This window comes from Triticum aestivum, chromosome 6B (assembly GCF_018294505.1).
Source record: "Triticum aestivum cultivar Chinese Spring chromosome 6B, IWGSC CS RefSeq v2.1, whole genome shotgun sequence".
Taxonomy (NCBI): domain Eukaryota; kingdom Viridiplantae; phylum Streptophyta; class Magnoliopsida; order Poales; family Poaceae; genus Triticum; species Triticum aestivum.
In genome coordinates, this window is record NC_057810.1 from 724,567,288 (window position 1) to 724,584,649 (window position 17,362).

Genomic DNA, 17,362 nt, shown 5'->3' on the forward strand with positions numbered 1-17,362 from the left:
TAAGTGTTATTGTGAATATAGTTAGTTCATAATCTTTGCTGAAAACTTGTATGCTGGTTTACAACAACAAGAGCAAACAGAGTTTGTAAAAGTTTTTCTTTATCACTTTCAGTTTATCAACTAAATTGCTTAAGGACAAGCAAAGATTTAAGCTTGGGGGAGTCGATACGTCTCCAACGTATCTATTTTTCGAAACACTTTTGCCCTTGTTTTGGACTCTAACTTGCATGATTTGAATGAAACTAACCCGGACTGACACTGTTTTCAGCAGAACTGTCATGGTGTTATTTATTGTGCAGAAAACAAAAGTTGTCGAAATGACTTGAAAATCCACGGAGATAACTTTTGAAAAATATAAAAAATACTGGCGAAAGAATCAAGGCCAGGTGGCCCACACCCTGTCCATGAGGGTGGGGGGCGCGCCCTCTGTCTCGTGGGCCCCCTGCTGCTCCACCGACCTCAACTCCAACTCTATATATTCCATTTCGCGAAGAAAAAAATCAGAGAGAATGTTTCATCACGTTTTACGATACGGAGCCCCCGCCAAGCCCTAATCTCTCTCGGGAGGGCTGATCTGGAGTCCGTTCGGGGCTCCGGAGAGGGGGATTCGTCGCCGTCATCATCATCAACCATCCTTCATCACCAATTTCATGATGCTCACCGCCGTGCGTGAGTAATTCCATCGTAGGCTTGGTGGACGGTGATGGGTTGGATGAGATTTACCATGTAATTAAGTTAGTTTTGTTAGGGTTTGATCCCTAGTATCCACTATGTTCCGAGATTGATGTTGCTATGACTTTGCTATGCTTAATGCTTGTCACTAGGGCCCGAGTGCCATGATTTCAGATCTAAACCTATTATGTTTTCACGAATATATGTGAGTTCTTGATCCTATCTTGCAAGTCTATAGTCACCTATTATGTGTTATGATCCGACAACCCCGAAGTGACAATAATCGGGATACTTCTCGGTGATGACCATAGTTTGAGGAGTTCGTGTATTCACTATGTGTTAATGCTTTGGTCCGGTACTCTATTACATTGAGAATATATTCGGACAAAAGATGTCATGCTAGTTCTTTTTCATAAGCACGTATGACTATATTCGGAATACATGCCTACATTACATTGATGAACTGGAGCTAGTTCTGTATCACCCTATATTATAACTATTAAATGAGAAATCGCATCCGACATAATTATCCATCACTGATCCAATGCTTACGAGCTTTTCACATATTGTGCTTTGCTTATTTACATTTCCGTTGCTACTGTTACAATTACTACAAAACTGTTATCGTTACTTTTGCCACTGTTACCATTACTATCATACTACTTTGCTACTAAATACTTTGATGTAGATACTAAGTTATCCAGGTGTGGTTGAATTGACAACTCAACTGCTAATACTTGAGAATATTCTTTGGCTCCCCTTGTGTCGAATCAATAAATTTGGGTTGAATACTCTACCCTCGAAAACTGTTGCGATCCCCTATACTTGTTGGTTATCAGTCTCCGACGAGGAAGAGTAGGGCATGGGAGACGGCGATGCTTTGAGTCCCGTGAGCCAGCTCGTGTTGCATGCCCTACCCTACCTTTCCGGTGACCGGCCCAACACTCTGCGGAGCGCAGCCGGCTGCCGGACATGTCCAGGGCTGAGCCGGGCGAGCGGAACCAGACGAGCTCCGGTCAAAGATCGCTACGTTGCATGTAATAATTTGAATTTGAGGTATCCGGATGTGGAATGCGTTTTTTGAGGGGTGACCGGTCACTGTCCGTGGACGCGCTCGGGCGCGTCCGTGGGTGTTTGAGGGGTCGGATTTGCCAAGTCCGGCTGTAGATGCTCTAAGCCCTACAAACCGGAAAGGAACTCACTTTAGACTAGCCACAATGGGAGTAACTTCAGCAGTAACATCGAGTCCAACTCAGTAAATTTGTTTATGTGGAAATGAGTTAATGAGGAGAGAGGTAGTTTGAGTAACTTAGCTAGTTACGGTAACGTCACATGTTTGAATGCAATATGAGTCTATAACCTAATAAATGAAGCTTTGCAGGTTACCACACTTATGTTACTACCCACTATGAAGGTAGTAATATAGTCTAGGGATATGTGTATGGTACTCTCCACTGTGGCTAGTCTTAGTGCTATACACCATCTACCTCGTGGAATATTTATTAGAGAATTAATTTCTTCCTAGCCCCCCATCAAGTGTTGGTGCATATATATATATTGACCAGTCACAAGCAGACTGAAAAATTTACTCATCAAATGTGAGTGCATATGTAGGCCATTTACATCAAGTAGTACTCAAGAGAATTCACCTCGTTCTTGTGTAAGTTAAGTGGTATTTCGGGGTAATACAAAACATATGTTAGGACACATAGGTAGACTATCACAAATATGTTAGCTTTGGGAGGCATTAGGAACAGAGCGACTTATATCTGCCAGAACATATTTGATGCGTCTACTCAGCATCAGCATTATTGTTGCGTACTGCCGTTATCAATGCTGTTAGCGGTGTAGTCATACCTCCGCCAATCAAGAGTAAACTAGAGTCGCTTGGCTGCGCCATTTCATCGGCTGATTCGAGTGGGTTCAAGTCGGGAGGTGTTCCAGGGGCCTCCCTGGTCGACCAGCGACAATGTTATTGGTGTCGTTGCATTGAGGCTACCAGCTACATCTGTCTACAAAGCGCACATGGACGGAAGAGGCTTCTCCAAACCTTTTTTGGTTGGTACATGTTGGTCCTCGTCTTCTCCGACGGCTTTGACAGTGGCTGGGATTGATGTAGGTGGTGCAGCGGTCCATGGGAGTTGATCCTGGGGGCTTTGCTGCAATTCATTGTATTTGGAGTCAGCATGCTATTGTGCCAAGACATACCCTTTTTTCAGTCCTTCTTGTATTTTCCTGTGTATTATTATTGTTCTGTATATTTTCCTTATGGTGAATATACACAAAATAGGAAATAATAAGAAAAAAAAGGTCGCTCTCACAAGCCTTGTTAATTAATAATTAGTACATCTAGGTGTGATTGGAACAAGCCTAAAAAAGCTATCATTGGAATGATTGAAGCAAGCATTAGGTGGCACAATGACATAATTCAGCAAGTGGGTGAGATATTGTAATCATGATTCAGATGAGAAAGGACATCGACCCATAGAGAAGAAGACTGGAATAGCTCAGCTACACAACGTCATCTATGATGTAGAGCTGTCAAGGCTAAACTTTTGCAGCCTTGCTTACGGATTCAGAGTGCCAAGCATGCACAGTCGAAATAGAGCACTTATAAAATCTATCTCAAGTAGTTCATATGATGGTATCCATTCAAAAGGTAGATTGCCACATGATAACTATTTTTCTCATACAGATTTACAGGAAAGTAATGTTCTGGACAAGTTGTTTTGTTCTTTCATGGATAACACATAGCTAGATTGAAATTCTTGCGTCGGAGTTTCTTCGATAACAAGATTTTTTTATTAGTTTTTAATTATATGGGGTCATAGAAACCTCAAAAGGGATAATGGATCCGAACAGAAATGTAAATCTCTAATTTGACTTCAGGAAGATTTTGGCACAACCAATTGTGGCCAATTTAACATATTTTGTTGTATACATTGCCATTGATATTAAATAAGTACAGTACGCTCACTAGGTTAGAGTAGTGGATGTGCAACTTCACCAAAATCCCTTTGTTCTATTAAAGAACGAATGGCAAATCACTAACTCATTTTAGTGCTACACACCATCCATCTTGTCGACGAGTATTGGAGCTTTTATTTGTTCCTAGCTCCTCATCAAGTGTAGGTGCATATATATAACTCCGATCCACTATCGTTTATAGTGCCGAGTAAACGGAAGTTGCTTGACTACAAGCAGCTTCATTGGATGAATCGATCGGATCCGGTGTCGGAGGTGTTTCAGGGCCCTCTCTGACCGTTGGCCTTCGAGCGAAATCATCATCGGTGTCCTCGCCCTGCCGCAACTGGCTCTTTCGATCGAGAAAACATACATGGCGGGAAGGGGATCCTCCAGACCGCATGTCTGGTTGGTGTCAGTTCTTGTCTCTTCCCACTTAAGGTTTTGGAGGCGACAGTAATCGGAAGGAGGCAATGTGGCGGTCCAACATAGCAGATCCCGATGGCAAAGTTGTAATTTTATTTTGTTTAGAGGTATGTGTGATATTGTGCTTGGACATGTGCATCTTTACAAGCTTTCCGTACGCTCATGTGTATTCCTAGATTGTCGTAGATTTTCCTAAGAGTGCATATATAAAGTAAACCCTGAATGAAGAGCCGTATTTGGCTATAGAGCCAGTACTAGCTTCTCATGAGCTAGCATTAAAACGACTAAAGCGGGCGTGAGGTGAGACAAGGAGACATTTCACAGTGCTTGTGATCTTGTAGTCATTGTAAGCAGCGAGTGCAAGGGCTCAGCAATACAAGCACAGGCCAAGCCATGGTGTCCCACTCCCACAACAACATGCTGGCGAGAGTGGTCGGGCTCTTCCTAAATGCAGAACCAGGCCACTGTGCCGTTCCTCACCACATGGTTCTAAATCTCTTAACATGCAAGCCTTCGGCCTCACCAAGTGTGTCATGTGTGCATCCACTAACAATAGTTTCCTGCGATGCAGACCACATCATGTCTTTATCACCAATAACTCCTTTTTTTCAACATGCAAGCAATCCAACTCAGCAAATGTGCCACATAAGTATCCACTAACAGTATTTTTCATCCATGTAAAGACCACATCAACATGTCTATTCTATAGTTAATAGACATATGTAGTACATTCGATATTGTTTAAAATGTTTTATTTCTAAAGGCTGTCGATGTGTCAGTTAAATTGTTTGAACTGATATGGTCAATGGTACATGCGTACATTTTTGTTCACACACACTGCAAGTACCAAACACTTCCTTCGTTTAAAGATAGTAGCATTGGATTTACATCATTTCCTTCATATATAATTCATTTTCAATTTATCTTTAAATCATCACTGCAACGCGCGGGGAAATCACCTAGCTAAATCAAACATAACACCAATAGCCAGCTAATGCGCCTCGGCATTGTGGCAGCTCTTTGTTTTTGAGCAACTTGTGGCACCTTTGTTAATGCAGATTATGTTTTCCTTAAAAGTTAATGTAGATCATGTGACGATGAACGGTTTTTTTAGACACACTCATTGAATGGGTGAGAGTGCACAATAGTTAGACCTGGGCATTCGCCGGGCTGGGCCGGGTTTTGGGCCGGGCCTGTCAAAGCCCGACTTGCAAAGTCTTGGCCTGAGCCCGGCTTGGCCCAGCAGAAAAAACGCATATTTAAACCCAAGCCCTGCCCGAGGAGAAAAAGGAGCAATTTCGGGCCGGGCTGAGTCGGGCCACCGTGCAAACTACCTGATTTCCCAGGCCCGATCCCGGCCCGACATACGCAACAGGCTACATTTTCAGGCCCGAGCCCGACCCGGCCTGGCCTGGTTCGGGCTGGGTCGTCGGGTCGGGCTGCCAGGCCTAGGTTTAACATCAGTCGACTCCTTCAGTTTTTAGTAACCCAAAAGCTATTAGTGCAGCTGCAAAACAAAGGCCCATGACGCCTCTCTCTCAGCTCGAAGCTCCAAAAATTAAGGCCCAAAACCACACTCTGGCTGGCGCAGCGAAGGTGCAAACAAAGGTCATGGCCGCATGGCCGGGGCTCGTCGGCGGCGGCCAGGCTAGGCCACCGGGGGAGAGCGCGAGCAGACGATAGAGTGGCTTCTAGGTTCCCAGCGGCGAGGAGCGGGTGGAGTCTGCGAGGGGGAGAGAGTGCGGCGCCGACCGCCGACGCATCGGAGTTCGTCTTGGTCGCTACGGGATCCGGCAGTTCTCTTCTCCCTGGTCCATGCCTCCTTGCTTCTTCTTTCTTTCTCTATTTCTTGTTAAGATTTTTTCGATTCAATCGGCTGGTAGTTAACCATTGATTTGATTAGGATGGGGAATGTAATCCTGCTGATTACCATGTGATGTGACAGAGACTGGCTGTATGTCTGTATGACACTGATGATGCAACTCTGTCTTAACGAAGAACCAAAGCAGAGCTGCAGGTAAATGAGGTCGCCGGTCCTTTGTTTCGCGCTTAGTGACTATCATTCTGATAGCCAAGGAAGAGAGCCTATGGCAAAGCCTGCTTGTGTTCTTCCTTGATACATGCGTGTGTGTGTGTGTTCCTGAGTTCCACCATTGTGCGTCTGTGTGTGTGTGTTCTCGAAAGAAACCACAAGAGAGTTGAGAGTGGAGGAAAAAGAGAGGCGCTGCAAGGAGGCGGCGCCAACAATTGGTATCATGAGCTTGGTGTTTTGGGCGTGCTTGCTGTGCCGAAGGCGTGGCAGCGATGGCGGCGCTCGCCGGCGGCTGCGCGATGGAGCTCCGGACCGTGTGTCGGCCTATGGAGGTGGGCGGCGCTGTGGCTGCCATGGCGCGTGGTGGAGGCGGCGGGCGGTGACGTCGTACGTGCGGCGACCGTGGAGGCCGCCGAGGCACTGCGTGGTGGCGCGGCGGCGCGGCACTGCATGGCGGCATGGACGGCGCAGCGGTGCAGGGCAATAAGCGCGGCGGCGAGCCGGGCGCGACCGGTGCATGTTATGGGTGCGCACTGGACGCGTCGGGACCGCGGGCGCGCGTACGGGCGTGCAGGGCGTGGCTCGGCGAGGAGAAGACCGAGCTCCTGGGCACGCTGGATCGTTCGCGTTGATCGCGTTGGTGCGTGATCAAGGCCGCGAGCTGGGGGCGTGTGGAGCACGGGATCGATCGCCGAGGAGGTGACCGCGTCGCCGCACTGGAGACGGCCGCGTCGTTCGCGTCCGAGTGCGACGGGGGCGCCGGCCGGGGAGTGCGTGGCGTGACGAAGGCAGCGGAGAACTGACCGCGTCGGGGCGCTGAACTCGGGCCGTGGCGACTGCGTGCGTGCGCGTCATGTACACGAGCATGGGAGCGCGGGACGTGGGGTGCTGCGCGGCGGAGGCCACAGCGGCGCGGTGCGATGGCCATGGCGCGACGGTCGACGACGAGCCTGACATGTGCAAGGTCATGGCTTGGGGCGTGAATGTTAGCAGCAAGCCATGCCCATGTGTGTGTGCATGCTTGTGTGGCACGGTGGCGTGTATGCGTGTGTGTCGCTGGGTAGTTGTGAGAGCCGGTGCTAGCTACTCCCTCCGTCCTTTAAAGAGTGTACTTCCAACTTTGTTGGAAAGTCAAAGTGTTTTATGTTTGACCGTATTTATACAATAGCACATCAACATTTATACCATCAAATGAGTAGATTTAGATTCATGATAAAATATATTTTCATCGTATACCCATTTGGTTTCACAAATATTGATATATTTTTGCACAAACTCGATCAAGCTTTGAGATAGTTTGACACTTCAACAAAGTTAGAAGTACACTCTTTAAAGGACGGAGGGAGTAGCCAGGAACTTGGTGGCTGTTAGTGTGGTTGTTAGCTCATGCATGCAGAAGGTAGTTAGCGGGTTTGTTGCCAGCGGCCACGGTGAGCGCGTCGTGCGCATGGGTAACGTGGGAGTTGCGCTGCCATGGGACTACAAAAGGTCTGGCCTCGAGTGTGTTTGTACCGGGGGAGTTGCGTTGTAAGCCATGTAGCCGCGTGCTGAGTTCGTGCTCAGGAAATACAAGCGGCCGTTCGTGCGGCCGGCGGCATACGTGTGCCGGGGCAAAAACCGGGCAGTGTGCTTCTTGTTCTTCCACTTCCTTCTTCTTCTTCGTTGTGGCAGAGTGAGAGCGAGAGGGAGGTGCAGAGAGAGAGCGAGAGGCAGGCCGCGGCAACAACACATTCTTCTTAATAATCAAAGGACAAGAGATCGGTTTTACTACTCTCGAGTGTGTGCACACATCTTATCTTGACCGCTGGTTCGATGGTCCTCATCCTTGAGATCTGAATTGAGCTCAGTCGTGCTGGCCTACTTTACAACTGAATTGAATAGTAACAATGCTGGAACAATGCCAGATTTTAAAACCTTATGCAACTCCTAGACCACTGTTGATGAGGGACAGATTCCCACCTTATGACAAGACGGCAAACGTGTTTGCCCGTGAGTCATAAACAATTTGAGCAGTGGGATTTATTTTCTTCCTTTCATTTTTTTTATTGTGAGCGACAAATAGTGAGCAGACGCTTAATGTTTGGGACGCGTGAAAATAAATCTGTTCGTGAGGCGTGATTACCAAGGGTGCCACAGGTGTTTCCTTTGCTTCGCTTGGTTACAAAACAAAAACTCATTACAGACAAGGACCTGGTGCTTTGACTGAAAAGTGATAAGGTGAGGCAGCTACAACAGTGGTTGGTCTGTGGGCAGCTACAACGGCTACCGCAGGACCCAGCACTCTAACGTAAGACAGGAAATACTAAATTATCATAATGGACTGACATAACAGCCCATGCATCTGCAAATGACCTGCAATGTGACAGACTGTTGCACGCATCTCATGGGAGACCGATGGTCAGGATAAGAGGCGTGGGTGCGCTCGAGAGAAATCCCAACCAAAGTCGTACTACTTATTAGCTCGGGAAACAGTGCAATGATGCCGCTGTCATGATCCTCTCTTTGGTGCCCAAAAAAAATGTGATGATCCTGTTAGTATTGATCTCTCCATCAATGGGCCCAAAGGCCCATTGTACCGTTGACTCGCTCCCTCATCAGGGGAGCCCAACCCAACTGGGTTGTGGGCCCCTGTCGCGCCGGCTATAAGAGGGAGGTGGGGGCCACTAGCGCATGCACGCCAAAACAGAATCGTTGCCCACCTCCCTAACCTCACCGATCGAGGAAAGCCGGTCAGCGATGGGAAGCTCCACAACGCCCTGCCGCACTTCACCGTCGACCCCTACACCGACCCTCGCTGCCGTGCGCAGACCTTCATCGACGAGAAAACCTACGTCTGTTCTTATAGTAAAGGGTAATGATTTTGGGAACTTTAGTGTTCCAAAAGTCAATACGAAATAGACCAAATGAATATGGTACCATATGCTTCAGCTGTTGGAAGCTTAATGAATGCAAAAGTATAACATTACCCTGACACAGTTCACATAACCGGGTTGTTTTAGCAATGTCTAGTCCAGATATAGATCACTGGAATGGAGTCAAAAAATATCGGCCTCATGCTAAAAGGAGCAAGCGCTCTCAAAAGGTTGTGAATACAGAGATAGAACTTGTGAAATATACAGCGAAATCCACAATTATCGCTGACTTTCACACTTGGAGTTTTTGTGTGGAAAAACTCTAAAGAATGAATCAATTATCATTAATATGATGTAAAGATAATGTACAACATGATATGAGGCTGAGGGACAGGCAAAAAGGTTAAAGAAACATGTACCCGGAGTTGATAATGGTTGACAGCAATAACCATTAAGCAATTTGCTTCTATGACAATGAGTCAAGTGTGGTGCCAAACACACTGACACAAAGTTATACGTTGTTAAGGAGAAAGTCCGAAATTATGTTGAAATGCTTGGAGCATGAAAGCAACAGACAAGTATTTGCAGATCTGCTTAATGAATTGGTTTACCGCCCAGTGCGTTCAGAGAACACACAGTCGACATGGTTTATGGTATAGTCTATGTTTTCCGGACAATAAAGGGCCCAAAAGTTAATGTATATATTTCAAAACAGAGAGGTGTGTTGTAGGTGTCAAGTCCATCGGGGATTGACCGTGGCGATAGGGCAGCTCATACGCATTAATCTGTGATGAAATGAGTACTTTGAAAAGAGTTATTTCAAAGTACAAAGTTATAAATTGAAAGATAAGATCAAGTGGGAGAATGTTAGTATTGATCTCTCCATCAATGGGCCTTTGGGCCCATTGTACCGTTGACTCGCTCCCTGATCGGGGGAGCCCAACCCAACTGGGTTGTGGGCCCCTGTCGCGCCGGCTATAAGAGGGAGGTGGGGGCCATTAGGGCACGCACGCCAAAACAGAATCGTTGCCCACCTCCCTAACCTCATCGATCGAGGAAAGCCGGTCAGCGATGGAAAGCTCCACAACGCCCTGCCCCACTTCACCGTCGACCTCTACACCGACCCTCGCTGCCCATGCGCAGACCTTCATCGACGAACCAGCGGTGGCCGGAATGCTAATGTATACACACAAACAGATCATAGATAGACTACAGATAACTCGATCTACTCCGAAAACCTAGCCTAGTGGATCCTATGGTTCTATCAGATCCAACGTGCATCAATCTTTTCTAGTCAGTTTTTTCTAGAAAAAAAAAGTGTGGCTGAGTCTGTTGGTCGCCCCCTCAACGGCAAAGAATCGTCAAACCATTTGCTGGTCGATCACTGAATCCCACTTGGTCTAGTGACATTTTGCAAGAGGAATCTGCCCAACTACCTTGGGCTAGCTACAAGGCGAGCTGTCATCAAGCCAGGCCGGCTCTCGTGGTTCTTGGTCTATTAGGATTTATAACTGACTTGTTACTCGTACCTCAAGCTTTTATCTAACTTTAGGAAACGCCAACCTGCTTAAATAGAGCTTGCCACCTTCATTCATGCCAATATATAATACGCCGAATCCTACAAATAAGCAAACTTAATCAGGGTGCTGGCTGTAAGCAAAAGTACACGATGGATGAATTTTTTTTCATAAAATTCCATGTGTTTCTCCACAATCAGAAAATTAATTTAAATTGCCTCGATTGAGCTATTGTTTTTGGACGCCGATAACGCCCACACGTGTGGGCGTTAAAGGGTCTGGTCACACACCATGTGTGGTGTGAGTAGGAGGCAGCCCACACGGGTTGTGTGTGGGCGGACATTAGAATTGCCCACACGTGTGGACGCGGCTACTTCGTGTCACACGCCCAACAAATACTATTCAGCTCCATCCCGCGCGTGTGGCACGAAGGAAAAATGCCCACACGTCCTAGCGCAGCTACGTTAGGTACCCGTGGGATGACGAGTTGTCATCCTGGTTGGCAGATGTAGTTATCCGGGATGGCAAGTGTAGTTGTAAAAGCATGGCAACTCTATCTGTTTTGATTAACTATAGTTGCCATGTCTAATTTATGGTAGTTGCCGCGTGTAATCAAACCGTAGTTGCCGTGTGTGATTTACTACTTGCCACGCATGGTCAAACAGTAGTTGCCCTGTGTGTTTACTTAGTTGCCACGTGTGGTCCAACCATAGTTGCCATGTATAGTTAATCGCAGTTGCCCTGTGTGTTTATCTGGTTGCCACGTACGCACAACTGCAGTTGCCGTCTAGCAAAAGAATCACAGTTGCCATGTTGGTTTACCTAGTTGCCACGTTCGCGTAACTGCAGTTGCCATCCACAACGTAGGAGTGTCGTGTGGGCGAAAATCAGTTCGCCCACACGCGCATGGACTAGGTGGTGGCTGTGTGGGCAGAAACTAGTTCGCCCACACAACGCAGCTGGCAACAGCGTGATGCGGGGCGTGTAGGCAAACTCTCCAACGCCCACACACTAGCCCCGTTCTACGTGGCACACCAAATCCACCTTTTCGTGTCAAGATTCGTGCAAAAGACAATCAACGATCAACCAGGCGTGTGGGCGAGTTGAAGAACGCCTACACGTATGGGCGTTAGTGTTTTCGTTGTTTTTTTGGTTCGTAGCCAAAATAATTTTCGTATGTCCGATCGGGAGGCACTAATAAGATCAGGCATGCACTCACCCAATCCAGCACCTTCCTCTGTACTTGCAAACTCCTCTTCCTCCAGTGCTCTTCTTCATTATTAAATAAATCATAGAGGTTTTTCTAGAAAAACATCGCGTGCAGCTCACGCAGCGCACTCTCTACTAACAGCTACTGACATATGGGCACATGATATGCTAATGCGTCATACAGGCAGTGCAGACGGACGGAGGCACCATATTTGAACGCTCGGACAAGTTAGACACATGTTTTATATATTTTACAAGTTTATATACCAAAGTGACCACACTGGACAAGTTGAGACACCCATGGTGTATTTTAACTCTCTCACATTCCATCAAACTCCTAGAAGAGTAGAGGACCATTGATATCTCGGATCCATTAACAATGGAAGCTTTATCGATGCGGGAAGGAGCTCTATTTGCAAAACTTCGAGGTCTCTCGCATGTGATAATTGCGATCGATTGCCAGGACTTGGTACAATTCTGGCATACTCGCCACAATTCACGTTCAATTGTGGCTCCTATCTTAGATGAAATAGGAGAGCTAGCTGTTGATTTTTCAGTTTTTGAGATTCAACATGTAAACAGGCCAGCAAATTTACCGGCGCATCTCTGTGCTAAACGTGCATGCACTTTGAATGTGAACGAATGTTGGCTTGAGGAGACTCCTAGTTTCTTGGTAACCAACCTCCTTGCTGATTTCCCGGGGAACTCTTTTGTTTAATAAAAGCTCTCTGATTTGCCTGCAAAAAAAAAAGAGTAGAGGACCCGTGTGTCGGCGTTTCTCTTGGATCCCCTAGTGGATGGTTCCCGTGGTAGCGCGTGGAGGCAGCCAACATGTGCAAGACGACACTACGAGGGGTGGACGTCAGCACCGCTGCACGTGGCGCTACAAGTTGGGGATGATCCTGTTGGTTTCATAGATTATGATATGAGGAAAAGGTGGGCAATTTTTTACTTTGGTAGATGTGCCTTCTAGAAGTTTGTGCTTTGAGCATATGTTAAAGCCGACACATAAATTCTGTAACTATAAATACTAGTAGTCCAGTCATATAAAAAAAATCAGCTGACATGGCTAAAATAAAATTGCATGTTAGGCCAAAAAAAACCCATTTTGCTTCAATACTTAGTAGACAAGATTTTGATTGAAGTGATTGTTGGCCTTTTTTATGAAAAGTGGTTGTTATCTCAGCGGAGATGTTGGTGATATGCTTATATTCCCGCAGACCTTTGTTGTTGCTAGCAAGGAGACCAGTTTGAGAAGTTTGGAGGGCTTCATTCTTTTGGAAGATCTAGATGGGATGGTTCTTATAGCGTCATAGAGGTGCTCCGTGTATGTTATTATGTGTAATATATTTTCTCTCTTTTAAGTCAAAATGTATTCTAGTTATTATGCTTCAGTATCTTTGAGTTCAACAAGTTGCCGATGTTGTCTCTAGTACGGGCGCTTATTCTATCTGCGGATGAAATGACAACTATTGTACTTTGTTTCATGAATTATGCAATGGTGAACGGCGTTGGCTAGGTGCATCATCTAGATCTCGGTACAGAGTTCAGAGGGGCAATACAACTCCTTTTTAAAAGCCCAAGATATACATGGTTTATTTGAACAATTGATAAATATCTCTCTGGCCACGGACCAACCTCGTAGACAAGGGGTTATTACCTATTCACCTACCAAAAAACCAATGATTTCATGTCTGTGTCTACCACCAAAGTGTTATATCAGGAGCTAGGCTTCTCAGCCCGAAGGATCAACAACTTATTTCCCATCATGCTTATATGCCTTGGAGTTGTCTAATCCAACTCTTTGCATCATTTGTTATGTCTCTGCATGGGGTAAGATTTTGATAGGCATAGCCATAGAAGACACCATGAATGACTGATTAATCACCAAAATCATTGATAAATCCAGCAATCAACACTTAGCACGGACTTTTGTGCATCCAACCAAATTCATGGTAGTCGATGGGAAAATGGTTTTGGCAATTGTGGTTCTGATGAGTCCGTCGAATAAATTTTTTATAATAAAATATTGTATAAAACATAATGAGTTCTTATGCCCCACATAAATATAGTCTCATAAATGTCATCCATAGCATCCACACTCCAGATCTTACAACTGCACAAGCATTACGTAGTTGAAAACCCAACTCATTTGTTGTGATTGTTTGTCCTGTTGAGCTCTTCAAACTACAGAGTTCATGAATGATTGATTCACTTTGGTTTACATACATTTGATGTGAAATCATGCACACGTCGACAACATGAGTAGAACACCATGATTGCACCGGCTTCGAGAATGACATGGTAGACAACTAACAATGGGCAAACCCAAAAACCATAAACAAACTATGAATACAATATGTTGAAGCGAATCAGGAACGATGGACTAATATTGGTATCTAAATCTTGAATGCGAAATAATTCGAGCTAAGCCCAGTCGTTGGCATGACCGTTTGCTAGAACGTGTAGATGAATTAGGTGCAAGGGGATAATATAGAATAAAAAGGATAATATCTCCTTCAAATTTTGTTTGGCCAAATGCAAGCAAAAACACGGGTAAAATGCACCCCGCAATAACCTTGTTAGTCATGCAATGCCATAAGTCCTCAATGGTCTGACATTTATCCCGAAATATACGTTCAAGAAACTATCTATAACCCAATGATAGGAGAATCACATCAACGCCTAAGCAACCTACAATCTAAGATTCATGGTTGCAAAGGAAAATGACTAGCATGATACATAAGCAACAACCTCATCCTAAACTATTTAGATTTCCATCAAAGTATATAAATTACAAGGAGAAATCTCCAACTTATTCAGTTCTTATCAAATAAATAAATGGATTCAATGTGAATCTGTTGAATATAGTTTGCAGACTTGAATTTGGTATCTCCTCGTGCCCGAACCCTAAACCCGCCGCCCTCTCCTCCTGCCCCTTCGACACTACGGCCACCGCCGGTGAGCGCGAGGGCGACCACCTCTCATGGAGCCTCCTCTACCTCCGGTCAACGTGCGCGGCGGCTGCCACCATCAATCAATGGCCTGAGGAGCCCAGGACCTCCAGTGTGCCATCTCCCTTCTCCGCCGCACACACCGCTACGGCCATGCACTCGGGTTGAGAAGCTTCAACCAGTAATCCCCTCCATGATCAAACTCTAATTTTATCTGTAGGCTCTTCATTGACCGAGCATCCAGCTATTTGCATTGTACAATGACACTAACTTTTTTTAGGGCTACAATGACACTAACTCAAATGCCATTTGAACTGAAAAATCAGATAGCATGAAGAGGAACCTAGTTTGGACATTCCTCCGTGGTTGCTTTACATCTTACGAATAATTTCACCTTTTTCCCCTGTTTACATTGACTGGCAGCAAGTATTAAGAGGTTTTGTGTGGGATTATTGCGAAGGAAGAACTAATTACTCCCAACTATGTAGAAATTTCAGACCCTTTATATTCCAGGTTTCGAGAGGAAGACCTGGTCAATTCAAACTCGTCATAATGTTTGGTCAAAACTCTTGAGTTGGGAACCTGGCACTTCCACGGATTGGCAACTCATCATTGTTTTAACCTCATATAAGCTATAGTTGAAGATTACAATTGGCATAGCCTAAACAAACTTCTTTTGTCCTACAAATTTTATCATGGATGGACTCACACAAAGGTATTAAGCTATCACCATTGGACCATGCAGCTAGACTGGACTTGATTGCGAAAGTGCATGCTACTTCTCAAGTTGAGGAATATTACAAAAAATTACCAAACTCTGCTTCAAGGAAAGTTGCCTCATTCCCTCTCCTCCATTGCTATGTTGCTGATAGAAATGTTCAGAAAGCAGAGTCCTTTATGGCTAACCTGTAGAGCATTGGGCTACCTGTCGATCCTCACTCGTTCAATGAAATTAGGAAACTCTATATTGCAACATGTGTGTATGAGAAGGTGTTTAGTGTAATCGATCTGATGAAATGCAACAACATTCCCAGGAATGCTCTCTCATATAACCTTTGGATGAACGCATATGTTCTGTCTCTGATGTTATGCCTGTACAACCAGTCTTCAAGTAGATGGTTAATGATGTTATGATTTAGGTTGGTTGGAGTACATACTGTACATTGGCTAACATCTACAAGAAGCATGGACTGAATAGTAAAGCCATGACTTTGCCTTAGGAGGCTGAAACAAAATTATCATCAAGACAATGCTTAGGATATTATTTTGTAATGACATGTTATGCGGGTCTGGATGACAGTGATGGGGTTATGAGATAGTGGGAGGCTAGTAAATGTGTCCTAGGTAGAATCCCCGCTGCTAGACTACTATTTTATGTTTGATAAAAGTTGGCGACATTGACCGGGCTGAGTGGATTTTTGGAATCAGGGAAGCAGAGTGCGGGAAGCATGATGTGCGGGTTTCAAATGTTCTTTGAGGTGCTTATGTGAGGAATGGGTGGATTGAAAAGGCTGAGAAGCTTCATGTGCACATGCTGGAGAAAGGTGCACGACCAAACTACAAGACGTGGGAGATATTGATTGAGGGACTTGTTCAGAGTAGGCATATGGACAAGGCTGTCAATGCCATCAAGAAAGCTTTATCTTTAATGAATAGCTGCCATTGGAGACCTCTACTCAAACTGGTTGAGGCCATTGCATCATTCTTCGAGGAGAAAGGAAACACAGACGATGCAAGTAGATATATTAAGCTTCTTTAAAAGTTTAACGTACCAAGCATGCCTCTCTAGAAATCTATGCTTCGAGCCTATATTAAAACTGATACGATGCTTCCAACAAACATTTACGAAATGATAGCAAGAGCTTACATCGTTATGGATGAAGAAATGGACCACTTCATCATGCGCGTTAGCAAGATAGATATCAGGGGCGATGTGCAACTATGAAATGCAACAACCTGTGACCTAGTCACATGCTATATAGCATTTTAGCTGACGTTGCAAAATAGAACTGCAGATTAGAGCGAGAACAACACATGACAAAACTACATTTCAGTGCTTAGCGGGCAAGCAAAGTGAATTCATATGTTATGTGAAGTGATGATTTCTCACCGAGATGACAATTATATGCTTTTATTGTGGAGGATCTCCATTGTATGTACTTGAGACGAGCTGAGAAGTTTGGAAGGCTTCGTACATTTGTAAGAAACGGATAAGTGGCTCTTATAGCTTTATTGGGATGATTAGTCATGAGCAAAGTGAATTCTTGTATCATAACAGAGATGATGAGTATATGCTTTAATTGTGGTGGATCTCAGTTTTATGTACGAAGACAATCCTGAGAAGTTTGATGGCCTTCATACTTCTGTAAGAACCGGATAAGGTAGTTCTTATAGCTTTATAGAGATGATTAGTGATGTACTTGTGTGTGTATTTTCCTTTTTTGAAGATTTGTTGTCTCTGAATACTGTAGTTATTCATCTTCAAAATCATCCCAGGAGTTCAGTCAAACTAGGCAACATTGGTTGTACTTGGCTTGTGTTTTCCCTTTGTAATAATGAACTGCATTGGCTAGATGTGTCACATTTAATTCTTGATCTTGGTAAAATGTCCTACTATGGAAATTCATTATTTGTTTAACGAATGGTTAAAGCTCTCGTACCCGCTAACCAACCAAGGAACAAGCTCATGGGAATTTTAGTTCAATTATTTTCAGCCACTGACCTGCTGGAGTAGAA

The 17,362-nt window shown here is 45.0% G+C and overlaps 1 pseudogene; it reads left to right on the forward strand.

Moving 5' to 3' along the window:
- Positions 1 to 6,959: 6,959 nt before the first annotated feature.
- On the forward strand, positions 6,960 to 16,793 carry LOC123139791 (pentatricopeptide repeat-containing protein At5g27460-like; annotated as a pseudogene).
- Positions 16,794 to 17,362: the final 569 nt, after the last annotated feature.